General features: G+C 38.1%; 1 pseudogene; it reads left to right on the top strand.

Annotated features, from left to right (window-relative positions):
* The first annotated feature begins 1,685 nt into the window (after positions 1-1,685).
* On the top strand, positions 1,686-2,957 carry LOC114200648 (mitochondrial fission regulator 1 pseudogene; annotated as a pseudogene).
* The last annotated feature ends 6,075 nt before the right edge of the window (positions 2,958-9,032 follow it).

The following is a 9,032-nucleotide window of genomic DNA, read 5'->3' as shown; positions in this document are numbered from 1 at the left end:
TATCAAAAAAAAAAGATGCAATAATATGGATGAAGCTAGAGAGTATAAATACTGCTAACGGAAATAATTCAGTTACAGATAGACAAATACCATGTGATTTCACTCCTATGTGCAATTTAAGAAATAAAACAAGCAAAGGGAAAAAAAGAAAGAGAGAAAGAGAAACCAAGAAACAGACACTCAACTATAGAGAACAAATTGGTGGTTACTGGAGGGGAGGTGGGATGGTGAAATAGGTGAGGGTAGTAAGGAGGACACTTGTGATGAGCACTGGGTGATGTATGGAAATGTTGAATCACTAAATTCTATACCAGAAACTAATACAACACTGTACATTAACTATAAAAATTAAAATAACAACTTAAAATAACAACAACACAGAGAAGAAAGAATAAGATCAATGGAATGGTTGCAAAGCATAAAGCACAACCTGTGTGTTCAGATAAAAACTCTTTTTTAAATTAACTATGGCAACTGGGAAGCTAATCAGGGTGCCTGGGATGAGACTGAGTACTATAGTGAATCTAGAACAGGGACAAAAGGGAGAATATGAGTGTAGTTTTGTTATTTTGAACAAAAGAGAAAAGAATAAACCTCTTTACTTGTGGAGGGGGAAGGAAAAAGAAAAGAACAAGTGTCGGCGAGGATGTGGAGAAACTGAAATTCTAATGCACTGTTGGTGGGAATGTAAAATGGTGCAGCTGCTACAAAAAACATTTGGCATTTCCCCCCCAAAAAAATCAAAAAATAGAATTACTGTATGATCTAGTAGTTCTACTACTGGATATTTACCCAAATAAAATGAAAATGTTAATTTGAAAAGATACCCAAAACAATTAAAAGGAGGGATTCAGAGATATTTATACATTCACGCACAAAGCACCATTATTCACAATAGCTAAAAGATGGAAGCAACCCAAGTGTCCATCAACAGATGAATGGATAAACAAAATATGATGTATACTACAATGGAATATTATTCAACCTTTAAAAGGAAGGAAATTTCAGCATAAGCTACAACATGAATGAACCTCAAAGACCTTATGTTAAGTAAAATAAACAAATCACAAAAGGACAAATACTGTATGATTCCACTTGTATGAGATACCAAGAGTAGTCAAATTCAGAGACAGAATGTAGAATGGGAGTTGCCAGAGGCTAGGGGAAGAGGGGAATTAGTTAGTTTTTAGAGGGTATAGTTTCAGATACACAAGATGAAATGAGTTCTGAAGATGGATTGTGGTGATGGTTGCAAAATAATGTGAATGTATTTAATGTCACTGAACTGTACACTTAAAAATGGTTATGATGGAGGGGCTCCTGGGTGGCTCAGTCAGTTAAGCATCTGACTCTTGATTTCAGCTCAGGTCATGATCTCAGGGTGGTGAGATCAAGCCCCTCACTGGGCTCTGTGTTCAGCACAGAGTCTGCTTGGGATTCTCTCTCCATCTCCCTCTGCCCCTCCCTGTTCTCCTCTCTCTCTCAGTAAATAACTAAAAAAAAAAAAAAAAAAAAAAAAAAAATTGGTTACAATGGAATAACACCCAGGAACAGCTAAGCTGGAAGCCTGAGAAGCTGAAGAAGACACCTGGCTGCTACACAGATGAGTGTGCTTAATGGACCATGTGCTGCTATGTATGCCTGAAGTACTAGAAATGTAAATTTGGAGAGACTTTGCCATCTAAATTCATGGCTGGATTAAGTGCCTAATTAGGTTGCTTTTTTTCAACAGGTTGGAATAAGCATGCAACTGTTACTTTGGTCTGGGAAGCTATATGGCTCATCTCAAAGTATTGTAAGGAAAATTGGTACTAATATGTCTCTGATCCAGTGTCCAAGAGATCGGTTTCAGCTTACCAGCCCTACAGCAGAATGGAGTGCCATCCACCCAGGAGAGGATGGAGTGGTGTCTTTTGCTGATGTTGGATGGGTAGCCAAAGAAGGAGAGTATTCAACAAGACAATGGACAGAGGTCAGGTCAAGGCAACCCCTTCAGGATGACCTTCCTTTCTTTGAGAAGCCCCCAAGCAGGCAGTTTTCCTCACCAAACTTGTCTCCAGAAGACCCTCAACTAAAGAATACAACTGGCAAACGAGGAACCACTGCAGAAGACCTGTGCCCTTGAAAATAAACCTGCAGCTCTCAGCTCAGATTGCCAAAATTGTGACCCTGGCATGAACAGCAAAAGCTCATTGCAGGTGATTTAGATTCTACCATATCTGTTACCACATCACTCTCTGTCCCACCACCTTCCCCTCTGCCACTTCCCCTGCCCATCCCTCCATCAGGGCTCCACCAAAATGTATTTGCTATTGATCTAATTAAAGAGTGAAGAGAGAGAAAAAAAAAACCTATGTTGGAAACACTTCGGGTAAGAATAGCCCAAAGAAACCTGATATACCAAATATGCTAAAGATCCTTAAAGATATGAACAGCGTGGGGTGCCTGGGTGGCTCAGTCGTTAAGCGTCTGCCTTCAGCTCAGGTCATGATCCCAGGGTCCTGGGATCTAGCCCCACATCAGGCTCCCCGCTTGGTGGGAAGCCTGCTTCTCCCTCTCCCACTCCCCCTGCTTGTGTTCCCTCTCTTGCTATGTCTCTCTCTGTCAAATAAATAAATAAAATCTTTTTTAAAAAAATATATGAACAGTGTAAAACTTTGGTCAATAAAAAAGGTCAAAACAAGATATAAAGCCCAAACCGGTGGATGTTACTGACACTGCTGCCATCATAGCAGAGAGTCTGAAAAAGAAACTTGTTTATCAGTAACAAAGTGATAGCCAAGGTGAAGTTGAAAAAGGAATTCCAAAGTATGAATGAGAGGCCACCTCAGAAACAGTTTTGTTTGGGCCACACATGCTGAAGTCTACAGAAAAAAATGAAGGTTTTAACTGAAAATGTTTTGACCTCTAATAGACAACGACCTGAGGAAAACTATCCTTGTTCAGCTGTTTGCTAGTAGAAAACAACACTATTTAATAAATACCTGGTTGTAGCAGTCAGAGGTCTCCTTTTAAATTTAATTAGAGGATTAAGCAACAACAAAAGCACTCTAAGTTTGTGTTTGCTTTTATGAGATGGTCAGTTCTAAAGTTTTTCATAACATATGTGTATTCTGACATATTTTTCATGTGTAGCCAGGATATTTAGGTTTCCAGTCTTGAAAACGATTAGATGGATTTCAGAAGAAAGGATATTTCTAGATGTGAGTTTTTAATTCTTAACACTAATTTATCTGTGCAAATGTTTTATATGCATATATTTGGATATAAAACAGTCTATGTAAAATTTAGCAATGATGGCAGTTGAGGGTACTGTTAACATTATTAGCTTTCAGTTATCATTTACTATTCAATGATGGAACAGCTGGTATAACCCAAGTTGTTGGAGTAAAATATTTGAGATTGGAGTTTTCTTACCTTGAACAGGACTTTTTTTAAAGATTTTATTTATTTATTTGACAGAAATAGACACAGCGAGAGAGGGAACACAAGCAGGGGGAGTGGGAGAGGGAGAAGCAGGCTTCCCACCGGGCAGGGAGCCCAATGTGGGGCTAGATCCCAGGACCCTGGGATCACGACCTTCGTCCGAGCCGAAGGCAGACGCTTAATGACTGAGCCACCCAGGCACCACTTGAACAGGACTGTTACCTTACATTCTTTCCATATTTTTTTAAAGGTGGGGTTTGAATAGGAACAAGATAATGTTCACTGCTGAAAAATTCCAAAATGTTTTCCTTTAAAGGGAAGTCAAGGACATGAATCCTGCTTCCACCTCAGTGCCATCCAGTACTGATAAAGAAAACGTAGTTGTAGTTTTCAAATGGTGACAAATCAAATTATTTCATTAAATCTCTAAACAATGAATACCAAAATGTACCATCTTCTTTTTCTTTGTTTAATAAATGGAATCATAAGGATGACTTGTTGATGAAATTGTGGATATGTCAGCATAGTGGAGTTTTTAAGTTTTTAGTATTGGTCAAATGTATTAGCCTTATATGAAATATTGAATAGGCAAAAGAATTTCCTATAAGTTGTTTATCATTGGTCAGAATACTGTTCTATTGAATTATATTATGCAGCAAGCCTTACGTGCTATTAAAAAGTGGACAAAGGCCTTTTTCATCGAGGACTTCTAAGGAATAGTTGTAAGTAATCATTTGTGAATACTTGATAAATCCTTGTACTTTTACATATTTCTGGTAAATTCAGCTATAGTTAATGCCAGAAACTCCTGAGTAAATATTTGGATTTATTAAATCTAGTAAGGAAAGAAGAAAAGTTGTACTTCCCGGGGGGAATGGGAGATGAGAAGAAAAATAGACATTCAGTTAAGTTATTGAAATTGCGTGCAATATTCTAAATATTAGCAAATATTAGTTGAAGTAGTTTACATGGTTTGGTTATTCAGCATAAATTTGAACATGGCTTTACACATGTTGTTTGTGTACATTGTTTCTAATTGTTTCATATGGCTTAAAAATTCTGCCTTTAAAAGAAATTCAGGGCGCCTGGGTGGCTCAGTTGGTTAAGCGACTGCCTTCGGCTCAGGTCATGATCCTGGAGTCCCGGGATCGAGTCCCACATCGGGCTCCCTGCTCAGCAGGGTGTCTGCTTCTCCCTCTGACCCTCTTCCCTCTCGTGCTCTCTATCTTTCATTCTCTCTCTCTCTCAAATAAATAAAAATAAAATCTTTAAAAAAAAAAAGAAATTCAGAAAAATTGCCTGACATACATATCTTGACCTCCTGAGAAGTTTATATTTGTATCAGTATTGAATTTTGGCCAGTGCTACAACATAAGAAAGTTACTGCTCTGAAATACAGCAAACATTTATTTCCTTGGGAAAAAGTGGTTAAGATGGTAAATTTTATGTTATATGTATTTTACCACAATTTTTAAAAATTAAAAAAATCTGTTGAAAGAACTTTTACCATAATTTAAAAAAAAAAAAATCTGTTAAAAGTGGTCTGAGTCCAAGATAGCAGAGGAGACTTTAGTTTCGTCTAGTCCCACAAATTCAGCTAGATAGCTATCAAATCATTCTGAACACGTGCGAACTCAACTGGAGAACTAAGAAAAGAATAGCTGCAACTCTACAAATAGAAAAGCGACCACTTTCAGCAAGAATGACAAAACGGGAAAACTCACCTCAAAAAAGAGAACAAGAGGTGTAATGACTGCCAGGGACCTAACCAATATGGACATTAGTAAGATGTCAGAACTAGAGTTCAGAATAATGATTATAAAGATACAAGCTGGGCTTGAAAAAAGCATAGAAGACAATAGAGAATCCCTTTCTGGAGAAATAAAAGAACTAAACACTAATAAAGTTGAAATCAAAAAGGCTATTAAGGAGATGCAATCAAAAATGGAAACTCTATTCATTTTTCCCTTCCTACTATCTTCTTTTTTTTAACATATAATGTATTATTTGTTTCAGAGGTACAGGTCTGTGATTCAACAGTCTTACACAATTCACAGCACTCACCGTAGCACATACCGTCCCCAATGTCTATCACCCAGCCACCCCATCCCTCCCACAACCCCACCACTCCAGCAACCCTCAGTTTGTTTCCTGAGATTAAGGATTCCTCATATCAGTGAGATCATATGATACATGTCTTTCTCTGATTGACTTATTTCACTCAGCATAATACCCTCCAGTTCCATCTACGTCGTGGAGCGGGAGACAAACCATAGAAGACTATGGAGTCTGAGAAACAAACTGAGGGTTCTAGAGGGGAGCGGGTGGGGGGATGGGTTAGCATGGTGTTGGGTATTAAAGAGGGCACATACTGAATGGAGCACTGGGTGTTATAGGCAAACAATGAATCATGGAACACTACATCAAAAACAAATGATGTAATGTATGGTGATTAACATAACATAATAAAATAAAAAAATGTAAAATAAAAAAAGGAAACTCTAACTACTAGGATAAATGAGGCAGAAGAGAGAATTAGTGATATAGAAGACAAAATGATAGAAGAATAAAGAAGCTGAGAAAAAGAGAGACAACTACTGGATCATGAGAGGACAATTCGAGAGATAAGTGATGCCATAAAGAGAAACAAGATTAGAATAAGTGGGATCCCAGAAGAAGAGGAAAGAGAGAGGGAGGCAGAAGGTATATTGGAGCAAATTATACCAGAGAACTTCCCTAATCTGGGGAAGGAAACAGGCATTCAATCTAGGAGACACAGAGAATCCCCCTCAAAATCAATAAAAATAGATCAACAACCTGACATACAATAGTGAAATTTGCAAATATCAGGGACAAAGAGAATATCCAGAAAGCAGCTCAGGACAAGAGGTCCATAATCTACAACAGTAGAAATATTAGACTGGCAACAGGTCTATCCACAGAGACTGGCAGGCCAGAAAACACTGGCATGATATATTCGGGGTGCTAAATGAGAAAAATAGGCAGCCAAGAATACTTTATCCAGCTAGGATGTCATTCAAAGTAGAAGGAGAGATAAAAAGCTTCCAGGACAAACAGAAACTAAAAGAATTTGTGATCACTAAACCAGCCCTTAAAAGAAATACTAAAAGGGATTCTTTAAGCAAAGAGAGAGCCCGAAAGTAACATAGATCAGAAAGGAACAAAGACAGTATACAGAAACAGTGGCTGTACTGGTAATACAATGGCACTAAATTCATATCTTTCAATAGTTACTCTGAATGTAAATGTGCTAAATGTCCCAATCAAAAGACACAGGGTATCAGATTGGATAAAAAAGCAAGACCCATCAATATGCTGTCTGCAAGAGACTCATTTTAGATCCAAAGACATCTCCAGATTTAAAGTAAGGGGGTGGAAATCACTTTATCATGCTACTGGACTTCAGAAGAAAGCTGGGGTGGCAATTCTTATATCAGACAAATTAGATTTTAAACCAAAGACTGTAATAAGAGACGAGGAAGGACACTACATAAAGGGTCTAACCAACAAGATCTAACAATTGGAAGTATTTATGCCCTTAACATGGGAGCATCCAATTATATCAACCATAACAAAATCAAAGAAACAAATTGATAATAATACAATAATAGTAGGGGACGTTAACACACACCCACCTCACTGCAATGCACAGATCAGCTAAGCAGAAGATCAACAAGGAAACAAGGGCTTTGAGTGACACACTGGACCAGATGGACTTCACAGATATATTCAGAGCATTCCATCCCAAAGCAACAAAATACACATTCTTCTTAAGTACACATGGAACAATGTCCAGAACAGATTATATACTGGGTCACAAATCAGGTCTCAAATAGTACCAAAAGACTGAGATCATTCCCTGCATGTTTTCAGACCACAATCCTTTGAAAATGGAATGCAATCACAAAGGGAAATTTGACCCATTTTGAGTTTATCTTTGTGTATGGTGTAAGAGAATGGTCGAGTTTCATTCTTCTGTATATAGCTGTCCAATTTTCCCAGAACCATTTATTGAAGAGACTGTCTTTTTTCCATTGCATATTTTTTTCCTGCTTTGTCAAAGATTATGTGACCATAGAGTTGAGGGCCCATATCTGGGTTCACTATTCTGTTCCATTGGTCTGTATGTCTGTTTTTGTGCCAGTGCCATGCTGTCTTGGTGATCACTGCTTTGTAATGTAGCTTGAAATGGGGCAACATGATGCCCCAGCTTTGTTTTTCTTTTTCAACATTTCCTTGGCGATTCGGGGTCTTTTCAGATTCCATACAAATTTTAGGATTGTTTGTTCCAGCACTTTGAAAAATGTCATTGGAAGTTTGATCGGGATGGCAATGAACTTTTGGAACTTAATCAAGATAAAAGCTTCTGCACAACAAAGGAAACAGTCAACAAAACAAAGAGGCAACCCACAGAATGGGAGAAGATATTCGCAAATGACCCTACAGATAAAAGGCTGGTATCCAAGATCTATAGAGAACTTCTCAAACTCAACACCCAAAAAACAAATAATCAAGTCAAAAAATGGGCAGAAGACATGAACAGACACGTCTCCAAAGAAGACATACAAATGGCTAACAGACATGAAAAAATGTTCATCATCATTAGCCATCAGGGAAATTCAAATCAAAACCACATTGAGATACAACCTTACACCAGTTAGAACGGCAAAAATTGACAAGGCAAGAAACAACAAATGTTGGAGAGGTTGTGGAGAAAGGGGAACCCTCTTACACTGTTGGTGGGAATGCAAGTTGGTACAGCCACTTTGGAAAACAGTGTGGAGGTTCCTCAAAAATTTAAAAATAGAGCTACCCTATGACCCAGCAATTGCACTCCTGGGTACTGACCCCAAAGACACAGATGTAGTGAAAAGAAGGGCCATATGTACCCCAATGTTCATAGCAGCAATGTCCGCAATAGCTAAGCTGTGGAAAGAGCCAAGATGCCCTTCAACAGAGGAATGGATAAAGATGTGATTCATATATACAATGGAATATTACTCAGCCCCATCAGAAAGGATGAACACCCAACTTTTACATCAACATGGATGGGACTGGAGGAGATTATGCTAAGAGAAATAAGTCAAGCAGAGAAAGTCAATTATCATATGGTTTCACTTATTTGTGAAACAGAAGGAATAGCATGGAGGACATTAGGAGAAGGAAGGGAAAAATGAAGGGAGGGAAATCAGAGGGAGAGATGAACCATGAGAGACTATGGACTCTGAGAAGCAAACTGAGGGTTTTAGAGGGGAGGGGTTGGGGGGATGGGTTAGCCTGGTGATGGGTATTAAGGAGGGCACGTACTGCATGGAGCACTGGGTGTTATACGAAAACAATGAATCATGGATCACTACATCAAAAACTAATGATGTATTGTATGGTGACTAACATAACATAATAAAATAAAATAAAAAGAGGAAGAAATTTGATAAGAACTCAAATAAATGGAGACTAAAGAGAATCCTACTAAAGAATGAATGGTTCAACCAAGAAATTAAAGAAGAATAAAAGAAAATTCATGGAAGCAAATGAAAATGAAAACATGACAGTTCAGAACCTTTGGGATGCAGCAAAGGCTGTCC

The sequence above is a fragment of the Eumetopias jubatus genome, unplaced genomic scaffold, assembly GCF_037043125.1.
Source record: "Eumetopias jubatus isolate StellerSeaLion01/CBP00866 unplaced genomic scaffold, mEumJub1_p1.0 scaffold_11, whole genome shotgun sequence".
In the NCBI taxonomy this organism is placed as follows: Eukaryota; Metazoa; Chordata; class Mammalia; order Carnivora; family Otariidae; genus Eumetopias; species Eumetopias jubatus.
This window is presented reverse-complemented; position numbering and strand designations above follow the sequence as displayed.